General features: G+C 47.1%; 1 protein-coding gene across 2 annotated transcripts in view; it reads right to left on the bottom strand.

Moving 5' to 3' along the window:
* Positions 1-22,280, bottom strand: part of DTX2 (deltex E3 ubiquitin ligase 2) — a 634,388-nt gene that overhangs the window by 137,845 nt on the left and 474,263 nt on the right. The window lies entirely within an intron of this gene.

The following is a 22,280-nucleotide window of genomic DNA, read 5'->3' as shown; positions in this document are numbered from 1 at the left end:
AGGATCACATATTCATCCCATTCTAAGCCCTGATTGGGCCTGTTATCAACATGCTGATCCTCATCCGAGGAATCATTCTGAACGTCCGGTAGTACTGGAGGTATATTTGGAGCAGGTGTTTGTGGTTGAGAGAAAACTTGGGTCGGCAACTCCGGAGAAACCATCATTGGAGTCGTGGGGGCAGGTGTAGTCTGAACTGCCAGGATAGAGGCCACCTGAGTTGAAGTATGAGAAAACCTGTTTTTATAATCCTGCAGCATGCTATGGAGATCCGCCAAGAGTGAGGAAGGAACAGACACCAACTCCTGGCCTACGGTCTCCTGACATTGATAAGAGTGTTGGTAAGAACATTCATGAAGAAACTCTCCCTCAGAGTCCGTTTCCTGGCATTTTACCAACAGTTGAGACGGACTGTGAGCATACCCAAAAGAGTCCTTATCATCCTCATCAGAATCTTCTTCTTCTTCTTCCAGTAATAAAGCAGGGGCAAGGGGGTAACCCTCCTTGGAGACGTCATTTCCAGTGTTATCCTTTTCAAGGAAACAGTAATTTTCTACGTCGACGACTGCATCGTCGCCGGTACCGTGGGCGATGGAGCAGTTAGAGGAAAACTCGTAGTTGACGGAAGAGTCACCGTCGTCGGGTGAACTGTCGACGACGAGATGTCACAATAGTCGACAAAATCCTAGCCATCGCTTCCGTCGTCACCTTGTCGACATCCTCCACGTCGCTGTCGACAAGCCCGTCGATAGTATAACTTTCGCCACCTTAGATTTAGACGCCTTCGTCGACGGAGTCTTCTGCTGCGTCGTCGACGACTTGGAGCTTTTCTCTGACTTCTTAGATGACAGAGAGGAAAATGCTACTTACCAGTATGCATCTGTTCTTGGCATGTAGAGCTGCAGAGTCGTACACTTAGCATTAGATCGCCACCTGGTGTTGGGCTCGGATGATTGCAGGTTGTTGTCTTCTTGGAGAAGTCTTTGTAGTCACGATATAGGTGACTCCTCCCTTGGACAATACTGCGCATGGGCATCGGCTCCATCCTTAGATTGTTTATCGCCATGATGGGAAATGATGGAGTTAGTAAAGATAGAGTAAAAAAAAAAAAAAAAAGGATGTCCATGCCTGTGCATCTAAGTAAGATGAGAACTGGAATGGATACAGGTCCGGGGAGGCAGGAGGGCGTGTACGACTCTGCAGCTCTACATGCCAAGAACAGATGCACACAGGTAAGTAGCATTTTCCGTTCGAGGCATATGAGCTGCAGATCGTACACTTCGTATCGATTGTGCAGCAGCGTCTCCCCTAGCGGTGGTCGCCTATATCCATTGCAGTAGTCTGAGATAATGTTCTAAGGACAGCCTGGCCTATTGCAGCTAGCTGCTTGGCTTGCACATCAACACAATAGTGTTTAGTGAAGGTGTGTGGTGTAGACCATATTGCTGCCTTGCACCTGTCCTCTAATGGTATATTTCCTAAGAAAGCCATAGAAGCTCCTAGCTTGCGAGTGGAGTGTGCTCTAGGAGGAACTGTTAGGGTGCGTTTAGCTTTTTGATAGCATATCTGTATGCACTTAACAATCCAACCGGCAATCCCACCCTTAGAGATAGGGTTGCCTTTGTGTGGAGGAGAGAAAGATACAAACAAGTGTTTCGTCTTTCTAAAGGATTTAGTTCTATCTATGAAGTATAGCAGAGCTCTTTTAACATCTAACGTGTGTAAGGCCCTTTCCGCTACCGAGTCTGGGTTTTGGAAAAACACAGGTAACTCTACAGATTGGTTTAAATGAAAAGGTGTGATAATCTTTGGAAGACATTTTGGATTAGATCTGAGAATGGTTCTTGTATAGTGAACAATTGTATTTCACTTGGTCTTCTGAGAGAGGTGATGGCAACAAGGAAAGCAATATTCCATGTGAGAAATTGCAGTTCACATTTATGCAGAGGCTCAAAAGGGGGCCCCATGAGTCTCGTAAGAACCAAATTTAGGTTCCATACTGGAGAAGGTGGCAGCCTGGGAGGGATTATTCTTTTTAATCATTCCATAAATGCTTTTATTGCAGGTACCCTAAAAAGAGACAAGTGTTGTCTGTTTTGTAAATAGGCTGCAATTGCTTTTGTAGATGTAAAAGGTAACAAATGATATTTTGGATGGAAGCATCCAGTGGATCAATGTGATTATGTTTGCAATATATTGCAAATATTTTCCATTTGGCGGCATAACACGCTCTAGTAGTGGGTTTCCTCGCCTCTTTAATGATATTCATGCAGTCTGGTGGTAGGTTAAGATAACCAAACTCTAAGACTTCAGGAGCCAGATCGCCAATTTCAATTGGTTCGGGTCTGGGTGTCTGATTTCTCTATGGTTCTGTGTTAACATCGAGGGTGTGAGCTGTAACTTTTGATCTTTCGAAAGCACAGAGAGAAGCCTTATCCAATCTTCAAAATAGTGACGAGATAACCATTAAACCGGCTGATAAAGGCGGAGGGGTGGTATTATTTGACACCCCAGTCTATGAAAAGAAAATAAGAGATCTTCTCAATGTACAAGAACATTACAAGAGAGCAAAATACATGGAACTCAGCCAGTTAAAAATTGATGTAGCAAATCTCCTTCAAAGAGGTAGGGAAGAAGGCTGCATTAGCGATCAAGCATTTAAATTTCTCCTTAACACGCACCCCACCATCCCGGCAATTTACGGTCTGCCAAAAATACATAAAAATGCAGCAGATCCCCCGATGAGACCCATTATCAGTGGGATTGGTTCCATGTTGGAACCACTTAGCAGCTATGCAGACCATTTCCTACAGCCATTAGTGAAGAAACAAAGGTCATACCTTAAAGACACCTCCCATGCGATCGCTACGTTTGAGGGTAGAGAATTTAACAGGGCGACCCAGTTCCTGGTCACCCTGGATATCGAAGCCCTCTATACGAACATCCCGCAAAATGACACTCTGGAGGTTATACAATCTATCTTAGAGACAGAGGATTTAAGAGGGGGTAATCATGATTTTAATATGTCTTGCCTTTTCTTTATCCTCAATAATTTATTTTTCCTATTTAAGGATGAGCTGTACCTCCAAACTAAGGGCACAGTATGGGGGCCACTTGTGCCCCCAGTCTGGCATGCCTCTATGTTGGCAATTTTGAGGAACTACACATATTCAATGAGATAGCCCCCTTTTATGAGAATATATCCTGCTGGCATCGCTACATAGATGATATAATTTTCATCTGGAGCGGTGCCAGCAGAGATATAGACGATTTTTTAACATGGTTGAACCTGGGTGATCCCAATTTAAAGTTCACGGGACATTACAGTAATGACAAGGTAGCCTTTTTGGACATTAATATAAAAGAGGAAGATGGTATATTTAAGGTGGAACTTAGAACCAAACCCACCGATAAAAATTAAATTCTCCATTACTCCAGCAATCACCCGCGAGCCCAGAAAGATAATGTGCCTTTTGGAGAATTTCTCAGATTGAGACGAAAATGTTCCAATCTCAATGACTTTTATAAACACGCCGACAATACCAAAAACAAACTAATAGCAAGGGGTTACCCAAAGAAACTCGTCAAAAATGCACTTAAACGTGCACGTTTCTATGATCGAGATAGTTTATTAGACCAGGACAAACCTAACAAGAGACAAGACGCGACCTTAGATAGACTAGTTTTTGTTACCCAGTATACGCATGTCAGCAACCAAATCAAAAACATAATTAACAGAAACTGGAAAATCCTCAACTTTAATATGGATAAACAATCAAATAGGCCTCTCTTCTTTCCGTAGAAACAAAACCATCCGGAACAGCTTAGTTCACACCTATAAACCCATCAAGGAAACTCAAACGACCCTCACCAAGGGGTTAGCATCTAGCAACCACAATTGAGGGACTTGTTCTATATGCTCCAATTGTATTAACGGCAATAATTTGGAATACAATGGCAAACGCCTAACCCCTACCACCTTTAACAACTGTCGTAGCCAAAACGTGGTATACTTAATCCTATGCCCATGTAATTTGGGATACGTCGGAGAAACAAGCAGGGAGTTGCGTACCCGTGTCCTGGAACACAAATCTGCAATACGGACAAATAAACCCAATGCCCCTCTAACTGATCATTTCCAAGCTCAGAAACACACGTGTGATGACCCGAGGTGGTTAATTTTGGAGAAAATCAGAATTAATAGGAGAGGAGGTGAGATCGATAAGACCAGAAAGATGAGGGAACAGTGGTATTTTTGCCACTTAAACACAATCTATCAAGGCTTAAATAGTCGGGAAGATTGGAGTAAATGTCTATAGATTTTCAGATCACCTTAATTGAGGGCCTTTACCAGCGAAGCAATAGATGTAAGCTTGCAAAAGTATTTGTGCAAACTTGGTCCTCATAAATAGGGTTTCCTTGTTCCTCAGTCGTACTCAAAACTCTCCCCTTTTCTTTCCCTCCTTTCCCTTCCATCCAGGGTCTTACAATGTAGATGCTACTCCCATGATTACAGACGGTTTTGGTAATATTTACTTGTCTGTCTTTGATCCAATTCAGAGATATATGAAATTTCACATGACCGCGATAACTCGTCTGAGTCATGAGTAGGTGTTCTTTCCAACATAACCGACGCGGTTTTGGTTCGACACGCTTATCTGTCTTTGATGGTATCCAGAGAGATTTAAATATGACGGGGATAAATCGTGCGAGTCATTCCATTCTTTAATAAATTCCCCTAACAGCACTCTATTTTTGATTGACGGATTATGCCTATCACAGGAGCTAATCCGACCACGGGTCTTTTTTACGTTCACTTTTGTATTCCACCGACATTGCGCATTACAGCTGGTTCTGCGCTTGACACCCCCAAGATAAACTTTTGACGCGTTAATACACTATGTGCAATTTTATATCACAGTTTCCACGAGAACAATTTTTCTTCTTCTACACTAAGTCCGTTTTGGCCACTAATACCTTAAATATCCCACTTAGTGCCATACATTATACCTTTGCTTTTTTGCTTTTGACATGACCGCCCAAGCTTATTTTTACGAGCAGAGCATCAATCACGGACCAGAGAGGAAACCTAGGTTCGGGTCCTCTGATTGGATATTCAGATCCAATAGATTTAGAGTTTCACCAAGATACGAATTAGCATATTCAGTATCCAGCTTCTTGTCTCGGATTGGTCTATCCAACATCCAATCGCGTTATAGTCCTACAGATATAACCACAAGCAATTCTGCTAGTCCTGACACACGACTCGGACCCCCATAGAGAGCAGAACTCTTTTTTACTATCCAGGTGAGTGTACATCCCGGCCCCACTTCGATTTCTGAAGGACATTAACAGAGACTGTAGGTCTTTCTCAAACCCGGTATAGCTCTAATTTTTGATTGCCTGTTTTTAACTTATTTACAGGTAGACTCTCTTTGCGTTTGGCCATAGTATGAGGCCCAAGGGACTGTGAAAATACACACCGTCCCATTAGGTAAGCTTTACTTAAAAAATGTTTTTACTCAAGTCGATTAGTGTATCTTGAGAGTAATTTAGAATCAAAAATCAACCATAAAACATCTCAAATTGATTTAAGGTTATCTTTGAGAAGCCTAAAAGACAATTCTATCAGCAACCTTCTGCAACATAACGCGTCAGAAGTTGGGAATTCGTGATACATGGTAATTTCCTCTCACAATATGCTATAGATTTATCCAGCATAATGTTAAAACTTGCTAGCTTAACCCATATTCTCTGGTTTCTCTTTCTTGCCCCACGGTGCAAGCATTCCTGGCCTGACTGCATAGAATACTAATGGTCTACAACACAACCAATTTAACCTTGGTTTCCTATCTTCAGGGGGACAACAAATGATCGCACTTATTCAGAACAGGTATGCATGAACTTAAATTACCTCTTTCATCTCCAATAATGTAGCACTATATAAGACATGTATTAATGTAATACTCCTTGTCACCACAGAAACAGAAATATACTATTATCAGCAGCATTTTATAAGGCGACAACAGAAGTCCACGCTTTAATTAGGAAACGTGAAGTGGTCTCTATAAGTGATCGTCAATATTATTCTAGGGTAAGCTGAAATTAATAGGACTACCCCACACGTCTTTCTCTGAATCTTGGGTGTTCCTTGGTACAATCCATCCGGAATATTGGACCCCACCCCCCACGTTGGTTCTAGAGTAGCTTAATCCGTGGCCTCATGTGCCCCTTACCTGTGGCTTTAGAAAAGGTTTTTATGTGGAATCTATGACGTATAATGTTATCTATGAAGGGTTCTAAAACATTTTCCGAATAAATAGCCGTATTTATTGTTGTGTTAGCTCAAGGCACATTGGGAAAGTCCATGATATGTTTGTAGTAATTCTCATTGTTGATAAACCACGTGGCCCTACTTTGAGTGGTAAAATAACAGCTATGAGTCATTTCTAGATAACTGTTTCTTAACTTAATGTTTTGAAAGAGTGCACATGTAACCCTAGATAATAGACATAATTATCTCCTTAAAGCTATGATGTCCAATGTAATTAACATAAGAAATAGAGACGACAGAAGATAATGAATTGTGAATATGTTGTGATCTCTCTACGTATTAACTACAATAATGCTACAAGTCCACTGCATGAAAAGTGATGTTAATTATCTTCATGATATTCACTTCTAGGGCGATTATACACACCCCCTGGTTCTGGCAGACAAAAAATGTCTTGATAAAGGTGATCATAATAAGGAGATATCACCGAAACGCATCGACGCAACCAGAATTGTATAATTCAAGTCTCCATCACCATAATAGATACGCTGAGGAGGTAGCGATACTACTCTGGTGTTAACAGAGCGGAGAAAGAATATACAAACCTGTATCCAACAAGTGTATGCTGTAACTGTTCTGTCTGCTTGTAATTGTGTAGGTCGCAATTATATGTACTGTTTCAATTTTATCTTGTTTTAGTTAAGGGATCTAGTTTAGTTATCCCTATTTTTTATTTATGCATTCAAAATAAATTAATTTTTAACTTTTCCATATTTTTGTTGTATGTATTTGTTACGTCATAAGGTACATTATTTTATACCTGTATTTAGTTGTGCCTTAAGGGAACCCTTTCTCTTACTTTTGATGTGGAACCAGAGAGAGATCTAGTAGTGTGGTGAACCACGGCTGGCGTGCCCATGTGGGAGCTACTAGAATGGGCTTGAGAGACTGTTTGAGCTTGCGCACCACTAGTGGAATGAGGGTGAGAGGCGGAAAAGCGTACGCAAATCTGCCTCACCAGTTCATCCAAATTGCATTGCCCGATGACCTTGGGTGTGGGAACCTGGCGGCGAAGGTTGGGCATTTTGCATTTTCGTGGGTGACAAACAGGTCTATGTGTGGGTGCCCCCACTGTTGGAAGAATGGTTGAAGAACTTGTGGATGTAGTTCCCATTCGTGAATCTGTTGTGACTGCTGACTTAACAGATCCGCTATCTGATTGTGAACTCTTGGAAGGTGTTCCGCTAACAGATCTATGTTTTGAGGAATGGCCCATCTCCAAATGTTCTGTGCGAGCTGGGACAGTTGCAGAGAGTGTGCCCCCCCCTGTTTTTGTAAATAGTACATTGCGGTCATATTGTCCGTCCGGATTAAGACAGCTTTGTTCTGTACTTGAAGTTGAAATGTTTTGAGTGCTAAGAATATCGCTAGCAACTCTAGATGGTTGATTTGCAACAGCATTTGTTGGTTGTTCCATTGACCTCGAGTCGTGTGGTGTAAGAGATGGGATGCGTCTGTTGTGAGCACCATTTGTGGAACAGGCTCGAGAAACGTCAGTCCTCTTGTCAAGTGTTTGGTGTTCCACCATTGCAGAGAGATGTGTACGGCTGTCTACTAACACCAGGTCTGTGAGCTGACCTCGAACCTGATTCCACTGTCGTGCTAGACGCTCTTGTAATGGACGCATTTGCAGTCTTGCATGTGGCACTATGAAGATACAAGATGCCATCATGCCTAATAATCTCATGAACACCCTTGCTTGGAGAGACTGTTGGTGTTGAAAAGGTGAGACTAAGGCTTGAATGCTCTGTATCCTGGCTGGACTGGGATACGCTAGAACTGTAGATGTGTTTATGGTAGCTCCTAGATACTGATGCACGTGTGAAGGCTTTAGATGCGACTTTGTGTAGTTGATCGTAAACCCCAAGTTGTGCAACAGTTGAATTGTTAGTTGAGTGTGTTGTACACATTGGTGGAATGATTTGGCTTTTATGAGCCAATCGGCCAGGTAAGGGAAGACGTGTATTTGTTGTCTTCTGAGATGTGCTGCTACTATTGCTAAGCACTTTGTGAACACTCGTGGAGCTGTTGTGACACCATATGGAAGGACTTTGAACTGGTAGTGCTGTCCTTGTATTACAAACCGTAGGTACTTCCTGTGAGCAGGATGTATTGGGATGTGAAAATAGCCGTCCTTCAGGTCTAGCGTTGAAAGGAAATTGCCTTGTTGCAACAGTGGGAGCACCTGTTGCAGAGGGATCATATGAAAATGATCTGATTGTATGTAATGGTTGAGGGGCCTAAAGTCGAGAATTGGTCTCAGTATCCCGTCCTTTTTGGGTATTAGAAAATACAGCGAGTAAACCCCCGTCCCCTATTCCTCTAATGGGACTAGTTGAATAGCATCTTTTTGTAGAAGTACTAGGACTTCCTGTTGAAGCAGAATCAGGTGGTCTGTAGACATAGGATGCTGCCTGGGTGGTATGTTTGGAGGGGTTGCTGTAAATTCTAGGCAGTAGCCATGTTGGATAATCTGTCTCACCCACCTGTCCGTTGTGATGGAGTTCCAGACAGGCAGGAACTGTGTTAATCTGCCCCCCCCCAGGAGTGGAATGCTGTTGGAGGAGCGGGAAGTCACTGTTTAGTTGCGGAGGAGGAGCGATTGCCGTTACAGCGTCCTCTTCCCTTGTTATTATTGCCCCTGTATCCTCCTCTAAAATATCCTTTGTTAGAGGATGTTTGCGTTTGTGTCTTGAAAGATCTTGCTGTGTCTGTTCTAGTCTGCTTGGAGCCTCCTCTATAAAAGGAGTGACGAAAAGAACCTCTAGCCTGTGTAGACTGTAGAGCTCCCATTGACTTTGCCGTGTCCGTGTCTCTTCATTTTTTCCAGTGTAGTGTCTACTTCTGGACCAAATAACTGGTTTTGGTTAAAAGGCTGGTTCAAAATTGTGGTTTGCACCTCTTGTTTGAACCCGGAAATGCACAGCCATGCATGTCTCCTGAGTATCACGCTAGTATTTACAGCCCTAGCAGCTGTGTCTGCAACATCTAGTGTGGCTCACTGGTTAGAAGCGGCAGACCCTGAAGCAGAGGTCGGCCCGGGACCAGGGTTCAATTCCCGACGCGGCAGGGTCTTGGGTCAATGTCCGCGGACTCGATAATTCTCGCCTAGGTGCCTACGCTAACCATGGGTCCCACTCTGCTACTCTGGGCAATAGCTTGCTTAATCTCCACAATGGCCCTAGCAGCGCCGGGGATGCCTGGCTTCACCTTGGGGGTGCCCTCTCACAGGGAAAGCCAGGACGGGTTCCCCAGCGGTATACAGCGCCAGGACGCCACGTAACGAGGTAACAGTGTGCTTTACAAGTATACCTACATTACATTACATACATACATTACATATTGAAGCATTTGATATTAATTTGCCTTCCTGAATAAGCTCAGTTGCCTGATCTTTATACTGATCTGGAAGGTGCTGTATTAGTGTTTCTAATTGGTCGTAATGAGCCCTGTCATAACGTGAGAGAAAGGCTTGTGTATTCGCAATGCGCCATATATTTGTAGCTTGTGCAGCAATCCTTTTACCTGACGCATCAATAACTTTGGATTCCTTGTCAGGTGGGGGCATTTCACCAGAAGTCTGTGAATTCTCTCTTTTTCTTGCATTGGACACCACCAATGAGTCTAGGGGAGGATGTCCTCTAATATAGGTTGGGTCAGAGGGTGCAGGCCTATATTTTTTTTCTATCCTTGGATTTGGTACCCTAGCATGTACAGGATCTTTGAATATTTCTGGAGCGTGCTTAGTGACCCCATTGATCATGGGAAGAATGTGCGTGTATCTGTGTGATGGCTCAAAAGTATCCAACAGAAAATCCTCCTCAATGTCCTCAGAGTGCACTGTAACTTTGTGGTAGATAGCAGCTGGAGGTGGAAAAGTATAGACATCCTCATCTAAAGGATATGTATTTGGGTCAGCATTCGGATCCTCCCCACCACCTATGTCATACTCCTCATCAGTTTGTGGTGAATGTGATGATGCAGGAGAGGCTAAAGGAGAGATTTGAGGTGAAATGTAAGGAGGGATAGGAGAGGAAGGAGATACAGTAGAGGGAGGGTGCATAGGGGAAGTTGCACAGTCCTTTTTGGCAGGAACCACAGGTGTAGGTGGTGTTTCTGCTGGCCTCCACACCCCATTGCTTTCATTTATTGAACATTTGGAGTATGATTTTCGCTTGAAATAATGGTTTGAACCTGTCGGTCCTATTCTTTGTACATAGCCTGTAACTTAGAGAAATGAGTTATAATTGTTGAGTATACTGTCACCTAAGACTCTTTCTTCACTCTATCACTGCTTCCTCACACTATCACACCACCCTCCCCCCTTCTATTACTTTGGGGCACTGTGAAAACCACTGATTTATTGCTCTGAAAAACTGTATATCCAATACATACTCCCATTGTGAATTAAACAATGTGGACCAAATTTGTGTTTTTCTGATTAATTTTTTATTCTTGTGGTTAATGTTCCTATGCTACTGGGACCCCTTCTTTTCACTGGCCTCTTCTTATGAGGCATAGCACCCACATGTCCAGTTTTGGGTTTATGTAGATCTTCTTTTGTTTAGGATCTGGCCTGAACAATTCTTCCTCTTCTTCCTCCACAACCTTCTTCGGCGTCGATTTTTTCGGTTCCGACAGAGGTTGTTTTTGTCGTTTTGCCTTGGGAGGCGTTACAGTGTCCTGTGGCAAAGTTCTTGGCCCCGAAGGTGTTACTTTCGGCTTGACAGGCGTGTCTGAGGGCTTCGGAACCTCGGGATCCGGCCTTGCGGGTGTTGTCACCGGAGCGGGCAGTCTTCGGAGTGGAAGCTGACTTTCCATCTTTATCTTTGGAAGTAGACGGCTTTGAAGCAGAAGCTTCTTTTGATTTCGGTACCGAAGGGTCTTTCGCTTTCGGTGTCGAAGAATCTTTTGGTCTCGGTGCCAAAGAGTCTTTCGGTTTCGGTGGCGAGGAATCTTTTGGTTTCGGTGCTGAAGAGTCTTTTGGTTTCGGTGCCGGAGTCTTTTGGCCTCGGTGCCGTTGGAAGTGGTGGGATCGGCACATGGGTTTGCTCGGTGCGGGAGCACCTGAAGGCGTAGTTGTTTTCCTCAGAGCTGAGCTCGAAGTCTGGGCTTTAAGAGGGAGCGCTTGGTCTCGACTGGGCCCCTTGGGCAGAGTGCTGACCTTTGGCTTGGGCAGTGTTTGGGGTGCAGGGGCAGAGGTACTCACGGGTTGACGTGATTGAATCGAGTCGTCCGAGTCCTCTGCCTCCGATAGGATTTGGAGATCCGGCGGGTCATCTTCTGGAACGAGCGGAGCCTCGTCATCGAAGATATTGTCCGGTGCTGGGGCTGATCTCCTCATCTCGTGTCGATGGGCCCTCCGATCCCGGATGGACTTTTTCGATCGGAAGGACGCACTAGCTGTGCAGGTCGACTCTTTGTGATCCGGCGATAGACAGAGGTTGCAAACCTCGTGATGATCACTATGTGGGAATTTTGCCTGGCATTTCGGGCATTTCTTGAACGGAGTTCTTTCCATGTGGTGTAGGTCGCACGGCATCCATAGGCCTAACGGCCCACTTGGATGACCGGAATGGAAGTTATGTCGTCGAAAAGCTTTGTCTTCGATGTCGAAGGTAGTTTCTAGAAGTTTGTGGAAGTTTTGCGCTTCGAAGTTGCTGGAAAAGTTTTTCTAGCTGGAGCGGAAAAACTTTCATCCTAACCCAGTGGCGGAAAAAAACAATCTAAGAATGGAGCCGATACCCATGCGCAGTATTGTCCAAGGGAGGAGTCACCTATATCGTGACTACAAAGACTTCTCCAAGAAGACAACAACCTGCAATCATCCGAGCCCAACACCAGGTGGCGATCTAATGCTAAGTGTACGATCTGCAGCTCATATGCCTCGAACAGATGGTTTCTTTAACGTTGTAGTAGTTTCCGCCACTGCTGAAGGCGTAGCGAATATGCTACTTACCAGTATGCATCTGTTCTTGGCATGTAGGGCTGCTGACATTCATATCTGTGCATAGATCGCCGCCTTGTGTTGGGTCCGGATGATTGCACATTGTTGTCCTGGAAGAGTCTTAGAAGTATCACGAGATAGGTGGCTCCTCCCCTGGACTACAGTGCGCATGGGCATTCACTCCATCCTCAGATTGTTTTTCGCCATTGTGGCAGAGATGGGGTGTAACACCGTAAGTGATGACCATGCTAAGAGTAATTCTGAGTGCTGCAGCTGCTACAGGCGCCGGGGAGGAGGGCGGGCGATATGAATGTCAGCAGCCCTACATGCCAAGAACAGATGCAAACTGTTAAGTAGCATATTCGGTTCGAGGCATGTGGGCTGCTGAATTCATATCTGTGCATAGAATACATAGCAGTCCCGACATTAGCGGCAGCCGCCTGTGCCAGCTGCAGCAGTTTGAAAAAGTGTTTGTAGAACAGCCTGCCCTACAGTTGCCTGCTGTTTGGAGTGCACATCTACACAGTAGTGTTTGGTAAATGTGTGTGTGGTAGACCATGTGGCTGCTCTACATATGTCTTCTAAAGGAATATTTCCAAGGAAAGCCACCCCCAACATTCGCGTGGAGTGGGCCCGTGGGGGAACCGTTAATGTGCGCTTGGCTTTTTGATAGCAAATTTGAATGCACTTAACAATACACCTGGCTATACCTGCTTTGGAAATGGGGTTGCATTTGTGTTGTGGCGAAAAGGCAACAAACAGTTGTTTTGTTTTCCGAAAATCTTTGGTCCTATCTATGTAGTACATTAGAGCTCTTTTGTCGTCTGGTGTGTGGAGCATTCTCTCCGCCACTGACTCAGGATTTTGGAAGAACACTGGCAGTTCTATAGTCTGATTGATATGGAACTGTGAAACCACTTTAGGAAGAAACTTAGGGTTAGTGCGGAGTACCACCCTGTAGGAGTGAATCTGTATGAATGGCTCCTGGATAGTTAGTGCCTGGAGTTCACTAACTCGTCCCAGCTACGTGATTGCTATCAGGAAATCCACTTTCCACGTCAAGAACTGAATCTTGCATGAGTGTAGAGGCTCAAAAGGTGGACCCATCAGTCTGGTGAGGACCACATTTAGGTTACATTCAGGAGCTGGTGGGTGTCGGGGAGGAATAACTCGTTTGAGTCCCTCCAGAAAGGCTTTAATGACAGGCACTCTGAAAAGCGAGAGATGCTGTCTGTTTTGGAGATATGCTGCTATTGCGGACAAATGTATACGAATGGAAGCATAGGCAGATTGAATTTGTATAGATGTAACAGATAACAAATGATGTCGTGAGTAGATGCATCTAGCGGGTTGATGTTGTGGTCTGCACAATAGATGACAAACCGCTTCCATTTTGCCGTATAACATGCTCTGGTGGCGGGCTTTCTTGCCTCCCTTATGATATCCATACAGTCAGGAGGCAAGTTGAGGTAGCCAAATTCTAAGACCTCACTAGCCAGATCGCCAGGTTGAGCTGTTGCGGATCTGGATGCTGAATGTCGCCATGGCTCTGCGTCAAAAGCCTGGGTGTGAGGTGCAGCCTTTGATGCGGTACCATGGATAGTTCTAGAAACGTGGTGTACCATGGTTGGCGTGCCCACGTCGGAGCCACCAGGATGAGTGTCATCGAGTGTTGCTTCAGCTTGCGTGCCACCAGCGGTATTAGAGGTGCTGGGGGAAAAGCGTACGCAAATATGCCTGACCAGTTCATCCATATCGCATTGCCCTGAGACTGTGGGTGTGGGAACCGGGCGGCAAAGCTTTGGCATTTTGCGTTTTCCCTTGTGGCGAATAGGTCTATCTCTGGATGACCCCACTGCTGGAAGTACGGGTGGAGTACTGATGGATGTATCTCCCTCTCGTGCATTTGATGGCTGTGCCTGCTGAGCAGGTCCACCATCTGATTGTCCTTGCCCGGGAGGTGTACCGTCATGAGGAAGATATTTCCTCTGAATGGCCCACTTCCACATGCTCTGAGCCAGATGAGACAACTGTGGAGAGTGCGTACCTCCCTGCTTCTGTATGAAGTACATGGCCGTCATGTTGTCCGTCCGGATCAACACAACCTTGTTGCACAGATGTACTTTGAATGCTTTCATCACCATGAAGATAGCCATCAGTTCTAGAAGGTTGATGTGCATCTTCTTTTGCTGCGCTGTCCATAGTCCCTGCACAGTGTAGTGGTGTACATGAGCTCCCCATCCCTTGGAGAGATGCGTCCGTTGTCAGAATAATCTGTGGCACAGGCTCCTGGAACGGTCGGCCCCTGCAAAGGATTTGTGGATTCCACCAATGCAGAGAGTTGTATGCACGACCGGTCACCAACACTAGGTCTTTCAACTGTCCGTGAGCCTGATTCCACTGACGTGCTAAGCACTCCTGAAGCGGACGCATATGTAGTCTCGCGTGCGGGACTATGAAGATGCAGGAGGCCATCATGCCTATCAACTGCATGAACACTCGTGCCGGAAGCGAGTGTTGTGGTCTGAATTTTTGTATCAGCAATTGAATGCTGTTGATCCTCACTGAATTTGGCTGTGCTTTGGCTGCCAGAGTATTTTTTTGTCGTGCCCAGATATTGCCGTACGTGGGCGGGTTGAAGGTGAGACTTTGGATAATTCAGTGAAAACCCTGATCGTGAAGAAGGTGAATGGTGTGGGACATGTGGGCGGCACACTGCTTGGCCGACTTCGCCTGGATAAGCCAGTCGTCCAGATAAGGGTAGACGTGAACGTTCTGTCTTGGTAGGTGTGCAGCCACTGTCGCCAGGCACTTGGTGAACACCCTGAGTGTCGTCGTCACTCCGAAAGGGAGGACCTTGAATTGATAATGCTGATTCTGAATGGTGAACCGGAGGTATTTTCTGTGTGACGGTGTAGTGGAATATGGAAATATGCATCCTTCAGATCTAATGTTGCGAGGAAATCTCCCTGACTGAGTAACGGTAGAACCTGCTGCAATGTGAGCATGTGAAAGTGTTCTGATAGAATGTACTGGTTTAGGGGTCTGAGGGACCCGTCCTTTTTTGGGATCAAGAAGTACAGCGAGTACACCCCTGTACCTCTTTCCTCCACAGGCACGAGCTCTATGGCTCCTTTTTGCAGCATGACGACTACCTAGTGCTGCAATAGGTGCAAATGCTCTGTGGACATAGGAGAGTGTCTTGGGTGTATGTTGGGTGGAGTGGATGTTAACTCCAGACAATAACCGTACTGGATAAGCTTCCTCCCCCACCTGTCTGTAGTGATGGATTTCCAGACTGGCAGGAACTGTTGTAGTCTCCCCCCGACCGGTGTGGTATGGTCGGGGGGCAGTGACAAGGAGTTACTGTTTGTTAGTGGCGGAGGATCGGGAGCTGTTTCCACGACCTCTGCCCTTGGTGTTGTTTCCACGATAGCCACCTCTACTTTGTTTGGTGTAGGTGGTTTACGCGCCTCCTTTACTGTATTGTGTCTGCTGGGACAGCTGGCCTCTGGAAACTCCTCTATTGTTTGAGCGACGAAAAGAACCACCCCTGAACTGCTGCAACTGTAGAGCCCCCATAGACTTTGCAGTCAGTGTCCTTCTTGATTTTTTCCAAGGTGGTGTCCACCTCTGGTCCAAATAAGTGATCAGGGTTAACAGGCTGATTCAGAATGGTGGTTTGTATCTCGGGCTTAAAATCGGAGATTCTCAGCCAGGCATGTCGCCGTAACATTACACTTGTGTTAATCGCCCTGGCCGCGGTGACTGCTGCGTATGAGAATCCCTGCTGCCTCCTTATATTCATCTGGCAAGTGTTGTAACAGGGTTTAAAGTGTATCATAATGAGCCCTCCCTGTCATATCTGGCTAAGAGCGCCTGAGTGTTGGAAATGTGTCAGATATTGGCCGCTTGAGCTGCCACTCTTTTCCCTGATGCTTCTAGCACTTTAGATTCTTTGTCAGGGGTAGGAGGATCACCCGTTGTTTGCTAGTTAGCCCTCTTCCGGGCATTGAAAACAACCAGAGAGTCCAATGGCAACTGTCCCTTGATATAGGTAGGGTCCCCCAGTGCCGGTTTGTATTTTTTCTCGATTCTGGGGTTGATAACCCTTGCCCTTGTGGTCGCTTTAAAAAGGTCTCCAGCATGTTTTAAGACACCCTTCAGCATTGGTAGAGTCTTGACAGTTCTCTCGGAGGTTGAGAAGGTGTCAAACAAAAAATCCACTTCAATAGGGTCAGCATGGAGCTGGACATCATGATTCTTGGCAGCCTTTTCAATAAGTGCATTAAACGCCGCCGTGTCTTCAGTAGGCAAGGTTTTCACAGCATAGACATGACTGTCTGGGACAGTGTGTGGATCTCCTGGGTCAGCAGCGTCTGCCCAGGGTTCATTGTGATCTTCAGGATCAGTGTCTATAGGATAGCTGTACTCTTCATTGTCACCTTCCCCTGTCTCCACATCTGAGTATGTGGGCGAGATAGGAGCAGTGTCTTGGGCATGTGGTGATATAAGTTCAACAAGAAGAGCTGATTTAGCAGAATCCTCCTTTTTTAATGGAATTTTATATGACTCCATAGGCTGTTTACGGGCGTTCTTTTGTTTGTAAATAGAAAGTCTACCCGTGTCTGAGTCGATGAATTGCCTCGACTGCACTTCATGCGGAGGCTGTCGATGCTTTGTGAGCACTTCCGCAGTTGTAGGTTTCGGTCCCGTGGACACCTTCTTGGTCGCTTCGACGGCCGTCCTAGGGGCGAAGGCCTTAGGTACCACTTTCGGCGGCAGTGTGAACTGGATGGGTGCTGACGATTTTTGAGGTTTACTGATCGGCTTTGTTGGTGGAGTATCCTTCGGTCCGACAGTAGAAGCCTTCTCCTAAATGCGTTTCAGCGATTCCGACACCTGCTTTGAAAAGGAGGCGGACGGCTGTGTCGACTCGACGGGTTCCTTCGATCCACCACCAGATGTGGACTCGAGAATTGTACCGCTCCTAGCCTTGTCTGGTCGACGCGTAGGATCAAGAACGTTCTGAGCTCAGAGTCCTTTGTCTGTGTCGACGGCCTTCGGCGCCGACTTTTTCAGCTCGACGTCCTTGACCAGTTTCTTCGGTGTCCCAGTCTTTGGCTCAACACCCTTTAGCGACCTCACGGGGTTGATAACACTTTTTTGCTTCGTCGGTGCCGACAGTTCAGAGGTCTTCGAGCCGACCGAAACAATACGCACTTTTGGTTTCGATTTTGCTTCCAGTGCTTTAGGTTGTTTAGACACCGATGCTTTCTCTTTCGGTTTCGATCGGTCAACCAGTGGCTCGCTAGAAATGTCCGTAGCCGGGCCTTGAGGCGAGGCTGTAGAACCAAGTGTACGATCTCGGGTAAGGCCATGTGGCGATCCCTCGACCTGAGCCTTATTGAGTGTTTTGGTGTCTGCCCCCGTACCAACGGTTGGGCCTAGTTCCTCGCTCGAGCTATCTTCCACGGCCCCAAAGGCCACATCGTCGTCTCCTACCTCGTCGACGACGTCTTCATTATCGACCATCTCAACATTAGCGTCGTAACTGGAGTCGATCTCCGATGCAGGATCAGACAGGTTCTCTCAAACTTCCTGCTAGACTCCCTCATCCTCCTCGGTATCGAAAATGTTCACCGGGTCAGGTGCAGTCTGCTGAGCCTCCTTGCGCGCCGAAGTCGAATCGTCTTCTTGGAGCGGAAAAGAGAACAAGCCATACTGCTGGCTTCATCGTGATCCTGAGACAGGCACTTGTTGCACACCGGGTGGACATCGATGGGAGGATATTTGGAGTTGCAAACGGGACATCTCTTGAACGGACTCCGTTCCATGATGGGTCGTCGGTAAGGCCTCTGGCGTCGACCGGGCCTTCAGTACCGAAAAGCCACGCGGCTCCATTGGACGTTCGGCTCGGGAACTGAGCTGGAACAAGAACTGGGCACCGATCGCAAGACAATAGCGACGATAACTAAAGGCCTTTTGGCCAAAAAGAAAGTTTATCAATTCTGAACTTGAGTTAACAAATATGCATCCGAACCCAATGGCGGAAAAAAACAATCTGAGGATGGAGTGGATGCCCATGCGCACTGTAGTCCAGGGGAGGAGCCACCTATCTCGCGATACTTTGAAGACTCTTCCAGGACAACAATGTGCAATCATCCGGACCCAACACTAGGCGGCGATCTATGCACAGATATGAATTCAGCAGCCCACATGCCTCGAACATGCTCCTTCCCTCTCCTTTACACAGTGGTGAGGAGATTTAACAGGACTTTGGCTCTCAGACTCACAGGGGGTCTTTTTTGAGGCCTTAACTGCACACGCTCCACAGAAGGTGAAGGGGAAGCCCTACCCCTTTTGACTGACCTTCTACAAGATGTTGCAGAAGAAGAGTCCTCACTGTCGCTCGACACAGTTTCCTTTCTTGACTTTAATTTCTGGAGCCAAGTGAAGAGGCGACCCTCACGGTCCCGGAGGGTCTTTGAAGAGAAGGTTCGGCAGATCTTGCAGTCCACAGCCTTATGATCTGGATACAGGCAATAAATACAGTCCTTATGCCAGTCTTCCACATTCAGCCTTTTCTTGCCACAGGTGGAACATGACTTGAGAAGGACTTTTCTCTCCTTGTCAGACATCTCAGAAGAAATACCTAACAATCCTGAAGAAAAAAGTTGAAAAAAAATCCTCAAATAGAGTAGAAATGAGCAGAGCTCAAAGGAGACTCCCTTAGCACAACGTGCAGTAGAAAATCTGAGGCTCTGAGGTTCCTTCAGGAGGGTTCTATGGGGTGAGGCTCTTCTGATTGGCTGATGCTTAATTTTGGTCTCTTTCGCAAAACAAGCATTTACAATGCAACGGTCTCGGCATTGTTAAAGTTAGAGCTATTGACATTGCTCATGATATTATTTTTATTTAGGTTTTCGTTTTTAAAACATAAATAAATGGCACTGTCATTTACAATGCCAATAGCTTAATCTCTCGCAAATGCGAGACCTATTGCATTTGCACCCACACACACACAGAGCCCCACACACACACAGAGCCCCACACACACACACACAGAGCCCCACACACACAGAGCCCCACACACACAGAGCCCCACACACACAGAGCCCCACACACACAGAGCCCCACACACACAGAGCCCCACACACACAGAGCCCCACACACACAGAGCCCCACACACACAGAGGCCCCCCCCCACACAGAGGCCCCCCCCCACACAGAGGCCCCCCCGCACACACACACAGAGGCCCCCCCCACACACACACAGAGGCCCCACACACACACACACAGAGCCCTCCCCACACAAAGAGCCCCCCCCCACACACACAGAGAGCCCCACACAGACACAGAGAGCCACAGACACAGAGCCCCAAACATACAGACACAGAGAGCCACACACACACAGAGCCCCAAACACACACAGAGAGCCCTCCCACACAGACACAGAGAGCCCCACCAGTCCAGCTCCACCAAAAGCAACAGCACCAGCAACACAACCAGCAGGGACACCGTCACAAGCAGCAGCACCAGTGCAGCTCTACCAGCAACACACCCTGCAGAGACACCCCTACAAGCAGCAGCACCGCTGCAGCTCCATTAGAAGTCCGCCCACCGACGGCAGGAGGACCACCACTACCAGCAGCAGAAAAGGTCACAGCAGCACAATCAGTAAAACAACCACTACCAGTAGCCCCACCAGCAGGTGTAGCAGCTGCAATACCAAGCGTTACCAGCACCACCACTCAAAATACTACAGCAGCAGCACCAGCAATGGCAACAACACCACAAGCTCCACCATAAACAGCACTCCCAATCTGATCACCAAACCAAACCCAGCAGCACCACAAGCTAGATTAACAGCACGTTAAGAACCCAGCCACAACCAGCAGCGCTAGCACCACTACGAGCCTAATCAACAACACCACCAGCAAGAACCCACCACCACAACCAACAGCACCACAAGCTAGATTAACAACACAATAAGAACCTAGCCACAACCAGCAGAAGCAGCGCCAGAAACAGCAGCACTACCAGCCTGATCAGCAGCACCACTAGTAACCAGCACCACCACCAGCAGAAAACCCACCACTACAACCAGCACCACCTGATGAATCCGTTTCACCACCAGCAACAAACAGCCCTTCTTCCAGCAGCAGCACTGCCACCCTGATAAGCAGAAGTTCATCCAGAAACTATCAGCAGGAACAGTACCAGCACAACCAGCAGCAAAACCAAAATAAGCAGCAGCACCGTAACCAGCACCACCACCTACACGTGGAGCTCTGCCAGCAACAGAAACCCCACACCGCAGCCAGCAGCCACTCCCCGGCTCGCCCCCGTCCTACCCTAGCGCCCGGCTTCCTGTGCATGTTGGGTCATGTGCACAGGTCCCTGCAGGGCTCCCTCTCATCACCTCCTCGCCGCAGGATGCTGTGCGGTGTTCCGCTTCCCTCAGCGCCGCTGCCGTTTTAATTCTATTAAAACAAAAGCTGACAGGTTTCCAATGTCCCAGGTTTGGCTGCTCGGAGTGATGCCAGGCGGTGAAGGAGGGAGCGCGCGCCACAGGCGCACGTGAGGCAGGGAAGCCTCTGGCTGCAACACAAACTAGATGTGCCCCCAGCCGCGTCTTGGCCCTCGCCCAGCCGCGCCTAGCTCAGAGGCTCCGGAGGCTGCTCGCCCAGGCAGGCAGGGAGTCCCGGGTTCAGGCTGCAGCCTGTCCCGGGGCAGGGGAGGTGGGAGTGGCCGTGGGTGGAAGACAGTCCAAGTAAAGAGGAGTCATTCATTCCCAGCCAACTAGCATTTTTTTTGGTCAGTCATTGTACGCGCTTTCAGCACCCAAGCACCGCCTTGAGAGCAGCCTTGTGTGTGCCTGATAAATATTTGTTGTTCACAGGCTGCTCAAAAATATCACAAGCAGTGAGCTGGCAACCGGGGAACTGCCCAGCACCGTGCACAAAAAGTGCACACAGTCACTGAAAAGAGGCGCCCTCGCCAGCAGGTACCACTCATATTTCCCCAAATACTGTGCCTTCTATTGACGATATTATTCATAGCACACGCCACATAGAGCCGTCTCTCGGCGCTAGAATTAAAAACAGGAGTGTTATCATTATTCAATTGTGCTCGTCTTTTCAGTCTTGGACGGGAGTCCTTTTCGGATTGGGGGACGTGTTTTTCTTTAGAGAGAGAAACAAAAATAACACGCCCCTCAATCCCAAAGACGCGGGCAGAAGGACTCTGTAAGCCCCGTCCTTTTCGGATTGGGGGGCGTGTTTTTCTTTAGAGAAAGAAACGAAAAAAACACGCCCCTCAATTCGAAAAGGACGGGGCTTACAGCAAAAAGAGATCGTCACAGAGACCTTCTCCAATGGCTGGCCGCTGTTTAGGAGGCCAGCCAATGGAGAAGAGGGGCGGGTTTAAGCCTCGCTACTCTGAGACCTAAGATCTCGCCAGCGAGACTGCGCATGCGCAGCCTACCCTAGCCAAGACCTAAAGAGGTGGATATGCTACAAGAGGGAATGCGGCCTAGGCCTTTTTCTTTCTCTTTTGTACCTACTGCTATGTTATTTTTGTTACCAAGACTCCCATTCCGACGACGGGGAATGATACAAGCTATGGGAATCTATGAAAGTTCCAATTCCTGGGGCAAAATTCCAGGTCAACTGAAATGCATCCTACAAGGGCACCTGCAGCACAAACTAGAAGGCACAGAGCTGTCAGCAATGTGCATTTTACTGAATGGCGAAAAGTTCCATCTGAGGAGTGTCCCACATGCCAGAGATGGCTCTTGTGTTCAGGGTATTTGCCAATGGTTAGTGACTAGTCAGATTCCATGCACTGCAGCCCAGGCCCTGAGTTCGCAAAAAGATGTGACAGTAGACCTTAGCGCTTGTACACAGTGAAAATGTGGGTCATGCAAGTTGAAGGGACACCATTCAGTCCTCTACTTCAAGCGTCAAAAGCACCTTAACCCGGGACAACATCTTG

The sequence above is a fragment of the Lissotriton vulgaris genome, chromosome 2_1 (assembly GCF_964263255.1).
Source record: "Lissotriton vulgaris chromosome 2_1, aLisVul1.2, whole genome shotgun sequence".
In the NCBI taxonomy this organism is placed as follows: Eukaryota; Metazoa; Chordata; class Amphibia; order Caudata; family Salamandridae; genus Lissotriton; species Lissotriton vulgaris.
The sequence above is the reverse complement of the archived record's forward strand: the minus strand, read 5'-3'. Positions and strand labels throughout refer to the sequence as shown.